The sequence below is a fragment of the Lichenostomus cassidix genome, chromosome 7, assembly GCF_008360975.1.
Source record: "Lichenostomus cassidix isolate B80296 chromosome 7, HeHo_3.0, whole genome shotgun sequence".
NCBI classification, from domain to species: Eukaryota; Metazoa; Chordata; class Aves; order Passeriformes; family Meliphagidae; genus Lichenostomus; species Lichenostomus cassidix.
Window position 1 is genome coordinate 19,862,035 of NC_139488.1, and position 22,345 is coordinate 19,884,379.

General features: G+C 35.9%; 1 protein-coding gene across 1 annotated transcript in view; it reads left to right on the forward strand.

Moving 5' to 3' along the window:
* The first annotated feature begins 9,153 nt into the window (after nucleotides 1-9,153).
* Nucleotides 9,154-22,345, forward strand: part of LOC146434704 (sodium channel protein type 2 subunit alpha-like) — a 72,810-nt gene continuing 59,618 nt past the window's right edge. The window contains exons 1-4 of the mRNA XM_085066576.1: nucleotides 9,154-9,386; nucleotides 10,997-11,042; nucleotides 17,881-18,123; nucleotides 18,694-18,959. The gene's annotated coding sequence lies outside the window, so the exon portion shown is untranslated. The remainder of the gene's footprint in view (nucleotides 9,387-10,996; nucleotides 11,043-17,880; nucleotides 18,124-18,693; nucleotides 18,960-22,345) is intronic.

Below are 22,345 nucleotides of genomic sequence, written 5' to 3' on the forward strand. Positions count from 1 at the left end.
GGGAGGAAACGAAGCGGCAGCGGATTCCGTGCTGGCTCCACCTCCTGGCAGGATGGAGCGCGCTGGAGCCCGAGCACCCTGCCCGCCCAGCCTGTGCACCGCGCTAGCCTCGAGTACACAGCTTTGGACACGGGAACACTGAGGAGTGCTCACCAGTGCTTGAAAACTGGTTTGAGGTTTAAACTACACATCTAGGGGTTTTTTGTTTGTTTTTTTTTTTTTCATAAGGAGCTAAGTATTTGAACACATCAGTATACATATAATTGCAGAAAACTCAAGGCTCTGCCTTTATTTTACTATGTACTCCTGCATGTTCTGTTCAGAAATAAAGAAATCATTCTTTTTTCAGAACTTTCCATTACAGAATAGTAGCAAATAAGAGTGCCAGGTTTTTACCCTTTGATTATGGATCCTGCAAAACATAAATGACATTTATATATTTATGGAAAGCCAGAGGGAAAAAAAGTTGTTAAGTAAGACAGAAGGAATGGATGCTTGGATGTAGCCAGGACTATTACAGTATTGCTCAATAAAGAATTTTTAGGGTGATCTGTTTTACTTATTTTAATCCAAGGCTCTATTGCATTTTACAGCATCTTATAACTGATCTTTGTTATTGTAGATACTATTAGTTGTGAAAGACTAATATACAAGTTGACTGCCTCACCCCAGTTGTCTCTAGACACAATTCCCGTAATAGCAGTGTTGGATTTAGTGTTACTAAAGGATACCTTATACTGGAATGCTGTGTAGCTGACTGTTTCTACTTTTATCTTCTATTTCTATCACGTACACCTGCTCTGTCACATCACACAACTAGCAGCCACCTGCATGTGGAGTTGGCTCAGCAATTCTCAGCTGTGGAGGAAAATTTAATCACACCAAAACATGGGGCCTGGGGGAGGAAAAAGTGCAAAGTTAACTAGGAGTGGATCTAGATAAAAACCATGGAATTTATATTTAGGATCTATGATAAAATTCATCACAAGAATCAGTGTTGTCAACACAAGGAAGTAGTTAAGAGAAAGTCCGTTTGGGTAACAACTCACATTTGTGTCAGCTTAAACCATTCATCACGGTTATCATAAAGCTTTGGAGTGTCCCAGGAAAATGATCCACTTTTATGCTTGTTCAAGCCCTACTTGGACCCTGAAAGGACTGCAAAATACTAAAATAGTGCAAGCAGTGATAATCGTTGGTCAAAACACCTATTGTGTGAGCATGGACCGAATATCTTAGAATTCCTATTGTCACCAAAAAATGCACTCTAGTTTGACTTTAAGGAATTTTTCCTTAAAATACTCCTTTACGCAGAACAAGTGACACTTGTTAGGGGTTTCCCTGCGAGGTGCCGCCAGGGCTCCCCGCAGTGGGCGCTGTCCGCGGTGCTGCAGCATGGCCTGGCTGCACGGCCGCTGCTCCCCAGTGCCCGCACTCCCCAGGAAGGCTCGAGATACCTTGGAATATACTCTGACAACTTTGCATAAATGCGGAAATGCACCATGAATGCATATAGGCCTACTTGAGACCTAAAATGTTGAAGCTGATATTCAAAAGCCTAATTTTTCTTGAATGTATTTTTCACAAAACTATAATTTCACTGGAATATATAATATTAAAGTTTTGAATATTAATTCAACTTTATAAACTAAAGAAGAACTTCTATGCTATCATCTGAATTAATAAAATCTGTAATATTAAAAGTGAGATAAAACTCTTAAATCTGGAGATTATATGAAACTATTGCTATAATACTAATATGTAATTCTTAGTAGAGCAGCAATTTAGTTAAAGGTTTACTGGTAAACATGGATTTCAGCTGCATTATAAAAAATATACAGAAGGGCAGATGATATTTCATTCTGTAATCTTAATCCGTCTACAGTTCCTCATTCTCTCACTCCTTTAATCTGTATGTATATGGCAATTCTAGCTTCATGGTAAAGCTTATTATCAACGTGAGATTTGATATTCTGTATCTTCTCTTAAGAGTGCAATTAAAATGGGATACGATAATGTCTCACATATACCACAATATAGTGCCACAGTAAGTCAAAGACAATAGACTTTTAACTGCTGAAATTTACAGGAGTTTTCTAAGTTTTTATTTTCCTATAAAAGATGGATTTTGCAGCGGCAAAAACTTTCAGTTACATGTCTGTGAGAAAGTAAAGTATTTCTCTATGAAAAATTCAGAAGACATTCAGAGAGATGCCAGCAAATTGCTCAGAGCTGATTCTAAATCTTCTAAAGCAACACCTACAAACATGGTTTATTCATGGTTTTATTAATAATTTTATTTGTTATTATAGGAATTCCATAGTAATGAAAACAAATATCTATTGAAAAAAATCTCATTTTCTGAATTTTTTAAAGTGTCCTAAAACTAGGATAGCTGGAAGAATCTTTCTGCTTATTCAACCATGCTGATAGAGCTTGTTTCTACCAGAAATTTCTCTTTGCCTCTTAGAGCATGGCTAACAGTCATCTGCATAAAAAATAACCATTCTATTAAATCATGCAAAAACATTTGCCCAGAAGAGATGGAGCAAAAGGTCAAACTGCAGTTTCCACAGCGTATGGGATGTTAAGCTTAAGGAGCAATGCTTGCAGCTATTCTGGCCAACAGACACTTATCTACGCCCATCGTTTACATGCCTCAAAGAATAGCTGTTTCACATATTTAGAACCCTTTCTTTTCCTTTTTGTCTTTTTTTAATCCACAAACCTCATAACTCTCAAAATCTAGACCTAAATCTGTAAATTGCTAAGGCAGGAGACATGTCTGCAGATTGAACAGTGGTTCCTTGATGTGTCATCTTTCTGAAAGACATAAATTAATCTCAATCAAAAGTTATTACCCTTTGTTATTTAGTTCTGATGTAATCATAAAGCCTATTATTCTTGCCTTTAATGTCTGAGAGTCACCTTTGCAAATTACTCATTGAAATGAAACTCAACTTTAAGGTGATTCTAAATATGAAGTATAATCTTTTCCCCGTTCCAGTTACTTTAAGAGAAACTGCTGTGGTGACTACTAATCATCATAAATCTTTTAATTTTTTTACATTTCTTTCACATCTAAAATCTTTGCATCTGAGATATATTAGTGCAGGCTGCCAGATTTTAACCCTGCCAAAGAAAGATAGTTTAGGAATTTAAAAGATCTCTGAATATTTTTCTACATTATGGAAACTCTTTGGTCTTGGTAGTTACTTTTGAAGAAGGGACTATTTTGTATCACATTTATAATGTTTTCAAAGTTTAAAGCAATTTCCTTGCTGCCTGTGACTAACACTGAAGTCCCTTTTAATGACCAATGGTGGATACAGATTTGAAAAGGAATGAATACAATGGTTTTTGAAAGAACATATCACTTCCCTCTTTGCTGTCTGTGACATTGTATGCCTATAGCAGAACCATTAAGGCATTAACCTGTGCTTACTTCATAATTCAGTGCAGCAAACAGTTTACATGTTTTGTATCCTTATCATTCTTGGCCAAAAGCAGATCATGGTACAGTTCTTTTTCTTTAAGATATTAGAGTCAATTGTTTGAAATGTTTTGTCATGTCTCTCAGTGTAATATATTTTCATTGTTTACTTATAAAGGTACTATTTTAGTGCAGATAACTGCTAGGTGTACTATAAGGTGCAGAGAAACTTTCTAATGCAAAATCAACTTGGCAAGCATATGTTATTAAACAGAACAATTATTCTAGGCATTCCAGCTTTTAAAGACTAGCAAATAAATAAATCATAACTTGAGGTTTGCTTAACAAAACCTCCCTTCTCTCCAAGTGATGATTACCCTTCATCTGACCAATTAAACCACATGACTCAGTAGCAATAAATGGAATGAAAACATATGAATGCAATCTCTCTGTTTATAGGTGTCCTGGGAGAACATTATTAGATTTTGTTACTAGCTCTGAGAGCACACTAGTGCACTTGTTGCTGAGGTATCATTTAATTCATTTCTCCACCCCTTAAAATCTGCCTACCTTAAATAGCATTTGTTCATTCTGAAATCGATTGCTTGCATTTCATCTTTGTTTATTGGTCTTGTCATATATATATAGTAGATTCTTCTGAACATGGTCCATGTCCTGTGAACATATGATGCTTGAAATAATAGCTTCCTAGGCCTGGCTGGCCTCTTTGGATATTACAAGAAATAATAAAATATTTCTTCACTCTTGATCTCTACAGCTTTGTTGACTAACAAAAGTAATTTCTCCTATAGCCCCTTCTGAAGTCAGGAATTATTTCCATTTCATAGGAGAGGAACTGAGACACATACATAAATTAAGTTCTGAAAGTTACACAAGAAGATTGCAAGCCTTAGATACAGAACCCTGATCATCTGAATCAGTGCCTGTTCCCTATTCTAACTCTTATTACTCACATAAATATCTAGTATTTTTCAAAATTCTCCTAAGCTGTTTGCCTGTATCTCTGTAAGTTCTTGAGGTATATGCCATGCAAAAAACATATTTCCTAATAAATTAATTGTCTTCTATGATTCTTCTGTGTCGTGCTGAAATAGACATACAATAAAAAATCGTATCAAGCACGATTAACAAGATTAGAAGGAGTATTGCTTCTAGCGCTCAGAAATTTGTAAACTACTTCTGCAATGGCAGCAGATGCAGTGCCTGCTACATGCTAGAGGATAGAAACATCTAGAACATACATGGTGGGAAAGCTACATCTTTGCAATTAACCTATGGAACTTTTCACCAAATCTCTCACTAAGTAGTTAACAATGCCAAGTGAAGTTGGCTGTGAAGCTCCTGAAGACCAGCAGTGTGCCAGTTAGACCCACTTCTAGCCTGAGGATCACTGGCATAAAAATTTGGTTTTGTTGTTGATCAGTTATTTCATTACTGTCTGCTGCTAATTTTCTTGAATGTAGACATCAGTCTCATACAATGATCTTATTTCTTCAAAGCATAGATACATAGAGTCCTACTCTTTCTAAATACATGAACAGAGTATGTGCATTTACAATGTGAATATTTTAAGATATCTCTAAGCTGTGACTGTTGTGTACATTTTGTTCAGCTGACAATAATTTGATGATTGTGATTGTAGTTCTTCTAAATGACAGGAAAGTTGTAATCTGAGGTCAATATTTTGGAAGCACTTAGGCGCATATGGAAGGTGGTTGGGGTGGTTTGTGCTTTGTGACTTCATTTTAGTTCATTTTTATTGAACAAATGGAATTATCACAACCGAGTCCATTTGTGTATGGCCTTCTTATTGGTTCTTCTACAAGACTTGGAGGGGTCTAACTATTATTTAATAACATAATGTTAAAATAATTTTGTTATTATTAAAATCTATAACCATTAAAGTACAGATTGCTGATCATATATCTTTATTATGATATTAGGAATAATTTAAAGCAGCTAATTTGTCAGATAATGTGCTCTGTGGCCTGTTAAAATAAATTCTCAAGTAAAAGTGCAGATTATTAGTTGGAAAACCACTATGTCAGGTCCATGGCTTGTAAATATGCATTATATTGGTAAGTAGTTGAAGGAATAGTTACAACATCATGTCTTATATTTTGGTGCCCTTAAGTAAATATTAGTGTTCACAAAAGTGCCTGAGAACTACTAGAGATGATTATTGTCAAAAAAGAATTGTATTAATCAAATAAAATATTTGATGTTAAAACAAGCTGATGACTGCATTGCTGAAAACTTACATGTGAGCTACAGGGCTTGCCCTCATGAAACCCCGTACAGGGGCTGTATTCATTCATGTTCAACACTTGAACATTATTTTTCTGTTTGGAACCGACATATTTCAACATTTGTATTTCAGCTGTTTAGTTAAAAGTGACTGAATAGCTTTGCATTTTTTCAGTCTTTACTGAGAGCAGAACTGCACCTGGGGCAGGATTTCCAGACAGATTATTTAGAAATGTCAGAGCTTTTCAAGTTACATTTTTAAATGTAATTTCTGAGTTGAACTTTCGGTGACGATTCATTAAAAGTTGCACTCATAATTTAAATTGAAACACGTGTCAGGCTAGAACTCTCTATAAAAAGTACTTTTGTCAAAGCAGCCTATTTGTTGTTGTCTTCTGAATGACCACTTCTGAATTTCAGATCTGGCAGTGGGATCTAGTGAGGCAGAAATTTTGTATATATACTGTGTATCACATATATAGATTTTATACAGAGGGTGTTTTAAAATGAAGTTTTCATGTTTAAAAATTCAGGGGTTTTATGGGGCGTGGTTCCAAATAGAAGGTTTGATGCATTTATATAATAAATGTATTTAGCTATTTGTTTGTGCCCTGTTGTTCCTCTAATAGATTTTAAAGTTCTTAAGAATGTGATTCAAACTCTGCACATGATTAGAGAAGAATGTAGGCCTTACATGAGCTATATATGATCTGGGCCTGTTTAGCCTGGAGAAGAGATGACCAAGAGGGGACCTTATCAATGCAAACAATATCTGAAGGACAAAGGTCAAGAAGAGGAGACCAGACTCCTTCCAGTGGTGCCCAGTCACAGAACAAGGGACAGTGGACACAAACTGAAAGACAGGAAGTTCCATCTGAACATGAAGAGGAACTTCTTTACTTTGAGTGTGACAGAGCACTGGAAAAGACTGCCCAGAGAGGCTGTGGAATCTCCTTGCCTGGAGATATTCAAACCCCAGCTGTACATAGATCCTGCAACTTGCTCTAGGTGAGCCTGCTTTAGCAGAGAGGTTGGACTAGATGGTCTCCAGAGGTCCCTTCCAGCCTAACCATTGTTTGATTCTGTAAATGAATAATGAGTCTGTGTGGCATGAGCATTTCTACAAACAAAGCTTAGATTTTCTGGATTTCTCTTTTAGTGTGAGGATTGATAGTTGAACTGTTTATATCATCAGTGATGCAACATTTCTCTAATAGCAGACCAACACCTAAGAGAAGACTGTCTTGGTATAGACAAATATATTAAGTACAGTCATTGTGCCAACTGGTATATCACAAAAGTTTGGAATAAATATAAGGACACTACCAAAAGAAACAGGACTGGGGGTTTTCCAGTAATATGACATTAATCTAAACATCTTGTGAAACATAAGTCCACTAAAATTAGCTATTCTAAGACTACAGTGCTACAAAACTATCAGAGAACCAAATCTCTGAACCAGCTCAGGTTCAAAACTGTTTTTCATATACCTGTTTCTGTTGGAATTACACAGCTAGTATTAAGGATTATGTTCATTTATTTTTAACAAAGTTGAAAGAGTTTGTCATTTAGATTAAAATTTCTTTATTTTTCTAGGCCAAACAGATTCAACATGTGTAATTCTCCTTTAACTGTGATGTTACTAGAGGATGAATACATTTGGGCAATTACATAAAGACTTTCTGAAGAAAACTTCCAAAGACCCCTAAGAGTTTTTTTAAGGTTAAAAAATGATAAATAAAAGAAATGCAGCATGGAAGCAAATTAAAGTCCTATCCAAGGACTGATTTGACTGTCGAAACATGATGTGTTTGCAAAAAAAATGTTCCTAAGCAATTTAAAATGTAGACATCAGCTTCTCATCATTCATGGGTCTGCTAAATTAACATAATCCCATGAAAGCAAAATCTATGCTGTAGAGACAATGAAAATTTTTAAATTAAAAATATATTCCTTCTAAACTTCTGGAAGTCTATACAATTAAAATAAAAGGGAGAATTTTTAAACTTTTTTTTTATTATTATTAAGCCTGTGCTATATGTTCCCACTCACAAGAATCTCTTTGAAGCAAACGGGGGTTTGCGTGAACAATATGATCAGGAGTGTCCCTGTGTGCCCCAGTTTTACAAAACCCAAACATTTTGAAGTTGAGGGTACATCCCTTTCACTTAGTATACAGAGATTATTCTGTACATACAGAATACATACATCCTCTGAAAATGTATTTTGTTTCCTGCTCACAGACTGAGGAATTTGGTGTTAATATCTGTCAAGCACACAGCAAGCGTAACTACAATCAAAAGGACTACTCACAAATTGACTCAAATGTTATAGGATAAATGCTAACTGAAATGGGTCTATCTGTTGATATGAGGGGTATGGGACATGAGTTGCAGGCAGTTACCACCCCTGCTGCTCTGTGCGATTGTGGTGTGGGTTCATCGGGGGGATACGTGCTGGCTGCCCTTGAAAGTGTGTGGCCAGGGGACAGAGAATGGGGCTGTTTCTAAGCTCTACAGAAGAGGCATTTAAAGGAACTACAGGAGCTACAAGACAGCAAAATATTAATTGCTTCTTGTGCTTATTCTTCTTGTTTTGTGGAATCACGTTTGTTAAATCTCACATGACTGAACAAAGCTGGTAGCCTGATTTTCAATCAGGTGGGATCCGTAGTGGCCTCTGCCCCAAGGCTGTGAGTCAAGATATTGCACACATTTGCTGACATTGCTCAGTGTTTCTACACTTCCCTTTCCACAGACACAATGCTCCTCCAACTGTCAGGCAGGACAAAACAATGTGCTGCCTGAAGGAAATTATTCTCTCAATACTGCTGCCCATGGACCAGGCGGTGCTGGAGCCACTACTCGAAAAATTCTTCCCAGGATGGCCAGAGGAATCCTAGCTAAGCAGATGTAAATCTACACGTGCCCAGGAATCCTGTTTAAGGGAAAGACTTTGAGCTTTGCTTTTTTACATAAGCATAGTACATTTTACACGCTTGAAAGAAATTAACATGGTGCCAAAAATACATGGTAATATTTAATGAATAAGAGAGTATCAAGATAATCAGCAAGTTCTGCATACACCAGTTAGGGAAGCAGTGAGTGTCTGTGCTCTGTTATTTACGCGTTCCTCCCTTCCCTCGCATTTTAAAGGAAACAGCACATTTAAAACTAAACGCTCTGTTCAATGTATACAGACAACTGGTTTTAAATGTAATTATTTTAAGCAAAAAGCATTTCAAGAGGGTTATTCAATGCGCAGAGCGGTTCCGTTGGTGTGTTCGCTCCTCGCCTGAAGGAAGTTAGTCCCCAGGCTGCTGGAGTGCGGGTCAGACGGAGCGGGAGGAGCAGGCGGGGAGCTGCGGGGATCGCCACCAGTAGGTGGAGCTGCCACGTCAGGTGCTGCGGCTCGTCACTGCGCCCCTGCATCCCCCTCCCCGGCCCCCCTCCGCACCACGGGCTGTTTGCTCCGATGTGTTGGGGACCAGAGAGCCACTGGGAACAGGAAGCGGAGGCAGAGAGGATTCTGGAAAGGTCTCTGTGTTTTCCACCGAGAATATAGAAATTACGATCAATTAGTAGGGCTTTGTGGATGGAAATCTGGACTGTTTCAGGAGGAGACATATATTGTATTATTTTTGGATGCTGGGCTTTGCAGTGATTTTTCATTCTCTTTCTATCAGGTAAGATGGCAAAACATTTAATTCTACCCATAATAAATCATGGCAACATGATCTTTTCCACGTTTTGGAATTGGGTTGTTCCCTCTGGTTTGCTGATAAGGTAGAGCCAAAGATGGAACGGGGAATTCAAAGCCATTTTGTACTGACTGATTGTGATGATGGTGTGATTTTTTATTTTTTTTTTTAACCTCGTTAAATCTGGTATCTGGTCTCTTAATGTGATATTGTAATGCAGTAGTCTTCCTCACAAAATCAGGTCATTTTACAATCAAGGTATACAACATTAATTCCAAGCATTTTATAGAAGTGACCTTGTTTCCTAGGAAGAAAAATCTGGTGATATTCAGACTCAGGAAGAGCAGGTCTCTTAAGATTCTGAGCATCTCAGATTCTGATGATTCAGGAGTAAAATCTGCGTTGTTTGTTACTGCTATTTTCAATATATATATGTGGTATTTGAAGAAATTCCCTTATTAGCTAAACTTTGTAAAATATATATATATGGAAATATTTTATTTCTGTGCCATTTTTGGTATGGTTGTGTGTAGGAGAGAATAGACACACCAATTGTTAATAAACCAGAGGTCCACACCAAATATATAGTCCACTTTTTGTCTGGAACATTACTGTCAAGCTTAATATATGCTTCTTAATAGGACTCTGAAGAAATCAACAAAGAATTATCATATTTCTTCATTTTATTGTCCATTCATCTATTGTCTCATTCATTGTTATCAGTAATAATTAAAGCTGTCAGTTATTAAAAGTAAAAGGAAAATGTCTACTGAAGATCACTTTGATATGTGAATTCTTTTTTTCACTAGTGGTTTTACAGACACACATAGACATTAGAGATACGTGTGTTATGTTTGTATTGATTTGGAAATTATTCCAAAAGAAAACAGTCCAAAAAAATACCAAAAAAGCCCATACAGCAGAATAAGGAACCCACAGTTTACAAATCACCATCTCAATCCACATACAAAAAAAGCAGGATTGGGTCTCAGGTGATATTCAGTGTAGAAAGCAAGGCCTGTACCTGAAGTAGTGATGGGAAGGAAAGTAGTTTTTAATTTGTATTCTTTATGGTGCCTGTGGTATCCTTGTTTAACTCCACGACAAATAATCAGTGATAATGATGCTTGTTTTAGAAACATATCACGTTTGAGCTTTTTTAATTGACTTGTCAAGAAAACAGTTTCAGAAGGGACTTTTTCACTCTAACAGTTTAATATTTAATATTTGCTCTCTTGCACATCTCCATTTTGGGATGAAAGGTTGTTAAAGACACGAATGTGAGCTGCTGCAGTAATTTGAAGCTTCATAGCACCTGTTAAACAGATACATTGTTTATTAGGCCTTAATATTTACAGAAATTATGCTTGTGTCGTCAGTTTACAATCTTTCCCTCTAATGAGCAGATGTTAGGACCCTATACCGATTTTCTGAGCTGTGCCAATTAATCTCAGTATTGCAAAATTCTGTATAGATAATCCTAGATGCTAGCAAAGAAAGCCAATTTCATGTTTTCAATGGAGAACGTGAAACAATTCCCCTGTGCCCTCCAAGACTGTTAGAGTGGTAATTTGGTCATTTCCCTTTATTGTCAGGTAATCTGAAGAGGGAAGGATCAAGGGAACGAAGAGAGCATAAAAAGTAGGTTGGGTTTAATCAATATGCTGGTGACACCTTTTGTGCTTTCACCTCTTTTTCTTCACAGATGGCATTAGATTAGTTAACTTGTACCTTACGAAGATGAGGCATGGAGAGAAATCTATTTGTCCTCAAAAGAATGAGGATTTTAGAAGGAAAAAAGGATAGTGGGATGTAAGATGGAACTCTCTGACTGATGATATCCATTTCCTTCTGCTGCTCCCATCTCAGCCCAGTATAATTTGTTGTGTGTATGCTATGTACTAATAACATTACTGGAGTCCTGCAACTTTTGATTAATCAGTGAATAGCAGATACTAAAAGAGTTCTTTGTACAAGGCAAGCAAGTTGTGACCTTACTCTCTAAATACAAATCTTGGCCCCTTTTACCTATATGCTGTTCTTGCCATAAGGTGACAAAGGAAAAAAAAATGCTTCAACTCTGCTTCAGTTAAACCTACGGAGAATAAATGCAAGTTTCTGATATTTGGTACTTTATTTGTATATTTTCTGATAATGGTTATTGAAAATAAGTTTCAGGAAGTTACATTTACTCTATTCTTTATCACAAAATTCTATTTAAAAGTTAGGAATTTAACTTTCAAAATTCTAAATAGTTTATTTTCCACTCAGTGTGACTCTTCCATTTTGTTTTTTTACCTGATAGCTGTTAATCAGTAATACATAATGTTGGCAATTGCAGGATATATTGGTTTTTTCATCCTCCCTAGAAATAAAAGGTTTAAAATATAGCAAAATTGATGCTCCCTAGTTCAGGCTGCTTACAGAAAACCTGTGCATGCTCTCAGCTGTGGTGTCAATCAGTCCATCAAAGCAAGCGTCAACCACCATAGAAACCACCTGTAGGAAAAAGGCATCCTCTTATTGGGAAACCTGATATTACTCATTACACCTACTACTCCTGATTAAAAGTTGTGAAGCACCTTGCAATGGCATCTCTGAGTCTGATATTGACCAACAGGACTCCTACAGGACCTTGATACTAGGGCTGGTATCTTACACCCTGTTCATCTGCTTTCATCAGTATTTTCTTTACGAACAGCTGAATCTCTAATATATTACTGTGATAGTGTTATTGCTTGACTTTCCTTGCCTTGTGATGAGACAAAGCAGAGGGAATAGGGATAAGAGCAGCTCAGCCAGGGACTGTGATACTTGAAATTATAAATATAGAGTAGGAACAGCATATGTTCTTGAGTAACCATAATGTGTGTGTACTATCACTGTAATCCTAAGCAGAAGTAAGCAAGTTAAATTCTAGGTCAAAAAAGTATCTAGTTTCTCTTTGTTCATTACCCAACCCCGAATTATTTCTTCTCAAACAAACACAACTTCTTCTACAAACAAGCAAACAAACACAACAAACCAACAAACAACAGCAAAAAAAACCCCACCACTAAATCCAAATCTCAAACAAAAATGTCCAGCTAATCCAACCCAACACTGTGATTTCAAATTGTTACTAAACTTCAATGTGGTCACCAGTCTTGGTAATGACTTCTTATGAAAAATTACTGTATCAACTAAGACAGATCACAGAACATGTTTTACCGATAAAAGTGCAACTAAAAAAAATTAGTTAAAGGGGATGAGCACTTAAGAGGCTCTTTCACATGTAAAACCTTAAGGGAAAGGTTATTTATTATTTGATTAATTATTTGTCTAGTTATTAATTCTTTATTGCTATTGATCTTTTTTTGACTGAGTAGCTTTACTTGGGGAAGTGTAATCATAGAGCTACCATGTGATAAAAAAAGCTTCCCTTTTTCAACCTGGAATTGTTCTTCCTGCTACTTCTTTGGGTCAACCTGCTGGATGTCATATATCCTTACCAAATGGTCACATTTTGAATATGCATACATTGATGTATAATCCGTATACATGGGTCTGGCACATCCCAGGTATATGGATTGCATACATGCTGCATCTGCTCAGCAAAGCTGGTGTTTCCCAGGTGTTGAAGTTACTATGTAAGTATAGATGAGCTGAAGAGCAGATAGAGCTGACTCCCTGTCCATGAGATGCAGCAGGCACATCCTTGTGTTTCTTCACAGGATTTCCAGAATGAAAGTAATGAGGCACACTGGTAAATCTGAGAGGATATCACAGGTTCCAGTAAGGAAAGTGGCTGGGATGAGCATCAGCACTTCTGGCTCTGTGATCCCCTTTACCATATCCATTATAACCACTTAACAGGAAGATCTTGGGATAAGTATACACTGCAGGCAATTACCATTTATAGATTATTTGTGCTTAAAATAGATGTTGCCTATTTAATTTTAAGGCCTCCCTTTTCAATATGAGAGGCCATCAGTCTTTAAGCATAATTTATTTTAAGAAAAATGTGAAGCAAGAAACTTCCTTTATCTGCTTAACAATAAAATATTATTATGTATGATTATATAGGATTCTAGAAAGTTACAAGTTTGGGTTCAAAATCACTATAGAAATGCAGATGAAGAATTAAATGAGGAAATTAATTATTCACAGGAAAAAGAGTTCCTTTTGTGTAGGGCAACACAGAACTATGTGGCCTAGCTACTGTATTAATTGCAAAAAAGTCTGTCACAGTTTCTAATAAATTATGTCCTTTCACTGCCTGGTAGTCCTGGAATAGAAGCAGAAATTTCCTGAGTCAGTGTAGCCTGAATCTGGGCCCTCATGTCCCAGTTTCTTGCCTGCCTAGGTTTGCATATTCTGAAAACTCTGCCCTTTCTTAACCATTATTGTACTATCTTTTAATGTTTGGACACATTGAGTAATTCCAAATTTATGCTAGTTAAAAATATACTCATGATTCAATTTTAAATATATCCAAATACAAAGTTTTCAGATGCTAAATGAATGTGCTTTCTTAAGATACAGCCCTCATTGCCTTCTCAAAAGCCAGTCACAGAAGACAACTGTGTAACTGTATCAAGACTCTTATACAAGAATATTTTTATCCCTTTTTATTAATATTTGAAAGATATGTGTGGCAGTCTTGGTAATCTGAGGGTGGATTTGTCTGTGTCCCACCTAAAAAGAAGGAAATTTTTTTTCTCAGATGCAATTAACATGATACCGACTCGATTTCCTTGAGCACAGAAATTTATCCACAGTTATTACTATTAAGAACATTTACTTTTGGACGTATCTGTGATTGTGCTGTGGTTAAATAGTTCAGCTCAAATTGGTAGACTACAAAATCAGGATATCAGGTCATAGGAATGAAGAATCCCTGTACATTTTAGCAAAGTTAACCTAACTCCACAGTGACACTCAGGGATAGATATATAGAAAATTTGTATTTTCAGCAGATATTTGAGTGTGTTTTCCACTGAAAAACACACTTTATAGAAAAATAATCCTCTAAGCTGTGTGATAATTTTTATGTTACATAGAGGGCACTTTTAAATGATGGGTGAAGGTATGCACCTAACTTGCACTCTTGCACCTTATCAAGGAGCAAAATAAATTCCACTCATCACAAACAGCTTTGAATCTTTATTAAAATTTTTGTTTAAGTTTATTCTAACTTGGTAGCCCAATAATCTTCAAAACTTGTTTATGACAGATTAAAGCCAAAGTACTAAGCTTTACAGTAAGCAAGGCAAACAGTAATGTTATTTTTATGTCTGAGTGGTGTAAACTTGATGACAGAAGTAGGCAATTTCAAAAGGGCCCAAGAGTCCAAGGTCAGATTGAACTGAAGGAGGGCAATCCTAATGTTTACTGTCATTTAGATGAAATGTCTAAAGAAAAGCCTGTCAGTAATATTTAAAGCCAAAATGCTCGCTTGAAGAAATCTGACCTGAGACAGAAGTTCTGACCAAAATCAATATAAATAAAATCTAACCTGTATTATGAAGGAACTTCTTACCTACTGAGTACAGCTGCAACTGAGCATTGAAGGAGTCTTCCTGAAAGGATTTTTCCTAACACCATTTTAAGTTACTTGCCATGTATTTCCTACATGTCAATTTGTGCTAGTTATATAGGTATATAGTTATATAGGTTATATATTATCTAGTTATAATAGGTAGAATACTAGAATTCTAGTAGCTGCTATAGCACTAGCTATCATCCATACCATATATCACTTAAAGCTATAGGCTTCTAATTAGTACAATATTTTGTTAATATACTGAAATGTCAGCACTATAAGAGAACTTTTAAAGAGGTGGTAGAAGTTGTAACTCATAGGCTTAGCACCTTTGGATATATTACATGCAGGTAGAGAATAGATCTAAATCATACTTCCATACTCCATTTGCAAAACATTCCAAACTTGGGCTTTGTTACATTTTATTAGACAGTTCCATGATGCCGGAATAAATGCATTGGAGAAATCCATGGGCATTTTTTGTATGCTATGTTATACCCTGGGTATAAAGCATTCTATTTTCATGTTGACTTTCTGTGCATTTTCTTCCTTGTGTAGTAACGATCACATTCAGCCGAGGACTGTGTGTAAGCCTCTCAAACAGAAGTTCCAATTTTTTCCGTTTTGGTTTCCTAGACAACTGTCAAATTCTAAATACAGTCCATTAATCTTGTGCTATACAAAGTTTATTCTTTCATATTTTGTATTGGCTAGTTTCTGGGGCATAGTAAGACTAGGAAGGTAAGTGTTCCAGCTGCATGGTTCTTGATGATTCAATTAATTCTCCAAATTTAGTTTGTTGGTTTTTCCTAAGTTCATAGCAATGTTTTCTCTTTCAAATGCATTTTTATAAGTTTCCCTTGAAAAATTTAGAAAAGAACATTGCTTTACAAACAGAGCTTTCTGTTTCTTTTACACAGCAAAATCAATACTGTGATGTATTTAGATATTGTTAACTGATGTTTTATTCTAACATGTGTAACACCTTTCCCATTTATACTGTGTATGTACCAGTGTTTCACTTGCCAGAACAATTAAATTTTGAATACACAAAATATTTGGAATTAGTTGAATTTGGACAAATAATTTTGTGGATAACTCTGTTTCTTGTTAATCTAAAAATGGGTTAACACTTTTACAATGGCTCAACACCAAATATCCATGCAGCTGTCCATGATTTCTGTTCATTGCATTTGCCTCTAACATGAGATTTCACTTAGTTGACACCATCACTGGCATATTGTCCAATAATGGTGCTTATAAGAATATCTCATTTTTAATTCCCCCATTTCTCTCGTTTCCCGTTTGTCATTACATTGAAAGAGATTTCAAGAGCATGAGGATATAGTTTGAAACATTCTTTGAAGCAATATCATGTCTTAGAATTTGAAACATATTCTAATCAGTTTTAGAATAAATGCTCATGCCATAGATGCAGAAGACTTCAGGAAAGAGCCCTACATGAAAGAATATATGTAATCTGTTCATCCTAATCACCTCTGACTAGGCCTGAGATTTTACCTATAATTCATTCTTGGGTGATGAATTAAAATAGTCTACCTAAATAAAAAATACTTTGGTCAGCATAACATCAGCCAAAATAATTTTCTGTCATCACTTTCTGCTACAGTAAAACTGTATAATCTGGACCTACCTATGAAAATTTCTGGTATTGGAGTGAGAACCAAAGATATTAGATCAAGCAAAAAACCCTAGAGGTTTGGTTTTGGTTTTTTGTTGTTTAGTTTTGGTTTTTGTTGCTGTTTCTTTTTTGTTTGGGTTTGGTTTTTTGGGGTTTTTTTAGTATATTGCAAATACCTTCATTATACAGAAAATGCTAAAAAACTATATGAGATGAGATATTAATTGAAATCCTGTAATGAAATTACATTGACATGGCCTAGCCTACTATGGATTCAGGACCAAGGGCACACAATTCAGCCAACCAGCTTTCTTCAAGTTTTGTTGTGACTACCACTGATACTATTGTACTACCATGATGCGTAGAGGTGGAGACAAGGTTGGGGTTACACATGAAAAAAGGTTCTCTGCCTTGTGCGTTAATTCAAAATACAGATTCATTGAAATTACCTGCACTGCTAGTGTTATTAGTAGTTTTCACATTAAAAATTAATTCCTCAGCATTTTGCAAACTGGCAAAAATTTTTCAACTGGATAGAAGTTACACTCCCTCTTTTGAAATTAAATATCATATGAACATTTAGTATTAGTGATTGCTCTTTTATTAGGAACCTCTAGAATTCCTTTCATGTTGTTTTGAAACTTGTGAGCAACAGCACTTAAACGTTTTGCTGTATCTGACCATGAGATCAGTTTTCAGCCACAGTGCTGCTTGAGGCAGAATCCAGATGCACCCAATAGTCAAAGGGATGGGGAAGTCCCCTAGGTACCCCCAGGGAAAGCTCATTCAGTATAAAGTGTGCATTGGTGGATAAGTATCATTGGTGGCAGAGTCATGATTCCCTGAGGTCAGTACTGGAGACGCAGCTTTCAGATGTCTTCAGTGGAACCTCTCCAGTAGTGACTCACCACAGCAAAACGTGCTGAATCAGTGCCTTACTCAAACTGACCAGTTTTGCTCGCAGCAATCATTAGGATTTGAAAGAATTTTGAAATTCTTTGAAAGAATTTGCTCGCAGCAATCATCAGGATGCATTTACATTGCATTATTAAACAATGGGGGCTCTAATTGTGGTACCACTTACTGTATATTTGGGGAAAGGCAATTCTAGATTGATAGGAAATAGTCCTAGGCAAATTCTAGGTATGTTTCTGAAAGGTATTTTCTATTTGTGAAGTATTGAGAGATCCTCTGTCTTTAAGAGCAAGAGAAGCAGTGGTCTAAGAGAAAGCTTTCGCTTTTTGTTTTCCCACCTTCTGTGTTCTCTCTGACCTGATCTGTGTCTACTCAGATTTTCTTTATTTTATCTACAGAGTTTCTACAGTGGCTCTTCATTCTCACTGTATTTGGAGACAAGTATTATTAAGGACTGCTTGGGCAGGAGCAGAGACCTAAAAGAGAGGGATGTCTTCTTCTCTAGGACTAAAAGCAAAATAACAACACAAAAAAGTACAAAAAAGGCAGAAATATATCTAGATGAGATATCCAAATGAGAATAAATGTCTCAAAGACAGCTCATCTCAATCTCAATGGCTGAAGACTAATATGTGTAAGATGTAAGTAGACTGTTTAAATTTAATGATCTGGATACTCAAATTATTAAAGACTGAGGAAGACACGGCCAACCTTTGTTCAGCTCCTGTAATGATGCAAGTAATTTATATTGAAGAACCTGAAGATGTTGTGGTTTTCTTCTGTTACATTACTTGGCAGGAAAGAAAAAAATTTTACACAAAGAGAAACACTTGTACCAACACTCTCTTTCGAGAAATAACTGAAAACATACCCATACTTTCAGGCAAATATAGAGTTGATTAACTTCTATTCGTGCTTAAAGACAGTAAATCCATTGGGTAGTAAAGACACACAGTTCAGTCCCCCAAATGACAGGTGAGAACACTCCTGTTAGCCTGGGCACAGTTGCCCCATGTCTACCAAAGACTTCACTAGTGACGCAAGAATCTCAAAAAGACCCCTTTTTCCCTTTTAGTCAAAGCATGCAGGTAAAAGATGAAGTGGAATCTTTGAAATGCATATCACTTCAAGAATATTCTTAAATGTTCTTTTAGTCTGTATTAGGTTTTGTGAAATAACTCATTTTCAATGCTGTTTTTCTTACTTCTCAGTGCTCTTAGGTTGGAAAAACATGGCTATGTGAATATGTAGACTTATCTTTGTCTACAGCAATTGATTTTTGAGAAGCTTTGGACACAGGAACAAAGAATGAGAGAGTCTTGAAGGAGCTGCAGTCTTGAAGAGAAGCTTCAGGTCCCAAGGAGAAACCTTTCTTACCAATTCTGTTTTCTGCTAGAAATGCAGCCTTTTTCTTTTCACGTTAGCAAAAGATGCAGAGGTTAAACTCTGAGATTTGGCATTTCTTAGAAAAATAAAGGTAAGACTATCTTTTCTTCTCAGCCAGAAATAATGTTTCACTTCAAAAGATGGCCAGTTGATTTACGGCTATAGATCTTCACTAAAGTACCAGTGGAAAAAATGAAATTAACACCTTTATGAGATCTAGCTGTAGAAATTTGTGTTACATATATTGTAGCTATTTTTCATTAGAATGTAAGGATCTCTGATGTTGGAAGGTATTTGCAAAATGTTGATTAGAGTACAGTATTCCAATTAGGCTGATGGGCTAACAAAGAGACCCTTCCTCTTCCTCTTAAATTGCATATTGTTTTCATTCATCCTTCTTCAGGTTTCTTCAAGTATTGATGTTTGATCTCTTTTCACACATTCTCAGAGGTAACTCATGGTGTAAAAGAAAATACAAGGCAGGCTTGCATTAAAGAATTCCTAGAGGTTTTGGTCAATTTTTATAGATAAATGGGTCAGATGATTTATTTTGGGAGTTCTACAACTTGCAGGTAGATATCTGAGGAATCAGGTTCATTCCTTTATATAACCTATCAATTTTTGATTACTAAAAACTAAGATAAGAAATAGGAAAAAATTAATTCAAAAGCAAATGTTGGAGAGAGGTAGAAGGAAGGAAAGAGATGACTGGAATGGCGATGGGCACAAACAGACAAATAAGTGGGGAGAAAGATTATCCATAGCAATGTCTGGTGAAAGGGAGCAGTGTCCAACAATATTTTCCCAAGAAGAAGCTTCTGGATCTTTCAGACAGGTCTGAAATTTCTTTCCAGTCTGTAATCTAATCTGTTTTGAGTCAGACTGAACCTCATGTGATATGTTCTACGCAAATTTCCAGTCTTACAGTGTTTTTCTTTGTTGGGGTTGGGGTTCTTAAGATTTAGTTAATGTACTTTCACACCTAATTTCAAGTCATTACTGAGGACATCAAATAAAATTGCATGTAACATCCCTGAAGCACCTGAAGCATTTACTGCATTTACTATTCTTTGGCCAGATTTCAGCCAATGTAAACTACCAGTTCACATCCAGCCACTTATCACTATCCCATTCTAAATAATTTTAAAGGAAGTTTTTATTAAGAAATATTATTTCTGTGGCATACCTTTATTAGTTGATTTGACATTCTCATAACAAGTATTTTTGTGTTCTGGGATTTATTAATTTTATTAATAAACACCTGCTGGTGATTTCATTATTTTTGTTTTGAATAGTTATGTAACACTAATGCCTGTAGGCTACTGAGGCTGACTATAAAAATACTGAAAAAAATTGTAGTCATTGCTACAGATAAATTATAATCTAAAAAAATTCACACAATGGGTCAATGGCAAATGTTGAACTTAATGGAAAAAAAGGAAAATAAATCTAATGTATTAGTCAGAGAGGACCTATAAACACAAATATTCATAGTTTAAATTAGTAGATTACAGTTTAAAGAAGAGGTAGGTTCTGACCAGGTGCTAAGTTCTGGAGGCTGTTTTCACCTTTTAGGAAATCAGTCCTTTCCTTGAAATACCTATTTTTATGAAACCAACTTCCCTGTATTCCTTGCCTTAGGACCCATGGATTATTTTAACTGAATGTCTCTTTAGATATCTCAAAGAAATCTGCATTGCATTGCATTTACCACTGGGAACCACAGCAATGGCATTTTGGATCTCTTTTTTTCTTTTTGGAATTCTGTTTCTCACTCAAATATTTTTAAAATGGTGAAAAATAGAGTAAATATGCCAGGATAAATGGTAAATTGTGGTAAATGTTAATTATTAGAAGATAGTGATCTTTAACTTAAAAAAAAAATTTCAAAGCCGCATTTTTCTTCAAGAAATTCTTCTCTGTGCACAAAGGCCTGAAAAATGTCAATAAAAATATTTAATTTTTGTTCTACTTCACAATAAACTAATACCTACGTAGTGTTTTCTTTTTGAACAAACTGAAGGCAGCATTTCCTGATTTGGAATTTGATCAGAGTACAGTAACTTAAATGTAGTTTATCTTACTTCCAGAAAACCAGTACTTGAATTTTGCAAGGCAACTTCCCCAATACTAAGAGAGGGAGCTAAGATGACTAATTTCTTTAGACTGTCCCAGCATATGCTTCTTGTATCTCTTTCCCCCTCAGGACAGTAAGAATTTGAGTTGAGGTATTTTTCTGATGAAATCAGCAGACACGAGCTACACTTTTTATTTCTAAACTTCAGAAAATAATCTCTAGCTGATGCTGAGGTGGTACCACTAGCCCTGCTGTTTCTGGCTATCCTACCAGGGGAGACTGACGTTTTTGATTTGGACAAATAGTTTTACTTCCATTTAGACAGCTGGTCTCATTAACACTAATGATTTGGAGGAAAGTGTTTAATCCAGGCTTTAGCATCTGAGAGGCTGTTGCAGGGCTTGGCACAGGCAAAGATATTAGCTCCAAATTACAGCTTCTCAAATAAAAGATTAGCATAAGAAAATTAGGATAGCTGGTCATTTTAGAGATTCCATTTGCTAGCCTTGCACTCACTCCAACCCTAACCAACTCCTTCCATTTTAATCTCCATAGTTAGCTTTTTCAAGGTTTTAGCAGGCAGTATTTTAAAGGGAAAAAAACCCAGCAAGGTTTGCTATTTCTTCACCTTGAAAATTTTGAAGGGGGTGTGTGCAGTTTCATGCAAAATGCAGCTAACATGTCAGATAACCTGAAGATTTTAATAAACAATCATAGTATCTACCTGGTACTTACACTGGTACTTTCACTTTTACCATTTGCCCTATTTAAGATATCATAAAAATAGATACCTTCTGGCAACTTCTTCTGGCTTTTTCAGAGACACAGAAAAATTAATTTGACATTGTTAGCACAGATATTTTACTTACTTTCTGACTCATCTTCTGTAACTGGTGAGAAGATTATTATATTAAAAAATAAAATTTAACAAGTTATTCATTGACATAACTAGCTGAAATATGTATAAAATTAAAAACATGGATACTGTTTATTGCTCAATCTTATTATTTAAAGGCAGGGCCTTTAGAGAAGGAAAGGGAGCAGGACTTATGGAATGCAATGCTTAACTAAAACTAAATGGCAAAAGCGTGTCTTTAATAAATTGGAACCTCATTTTTCTAACAAGATGTATTGCAATATGGAGCATTATATATAGTATATAGACTAAAACTGTATTTCAAATATTTGAAACTCTCTTTGCTGAGCAGCAGCAGGTATTGAGCAGCCTGGACCACATTTAGTTTTGAGACTATTTCTTTAAAGATTGTTTTTAATTATAGTTATTCTTAATTATTAGATATACTGAGTGTCTAAATTCTGCTTATTATCATTCATATCCTGGCAGTTTAGTTACCAGATAACAAGAAATTTTAAAACCAGTGAAGGAAGGAGAGGGAAGC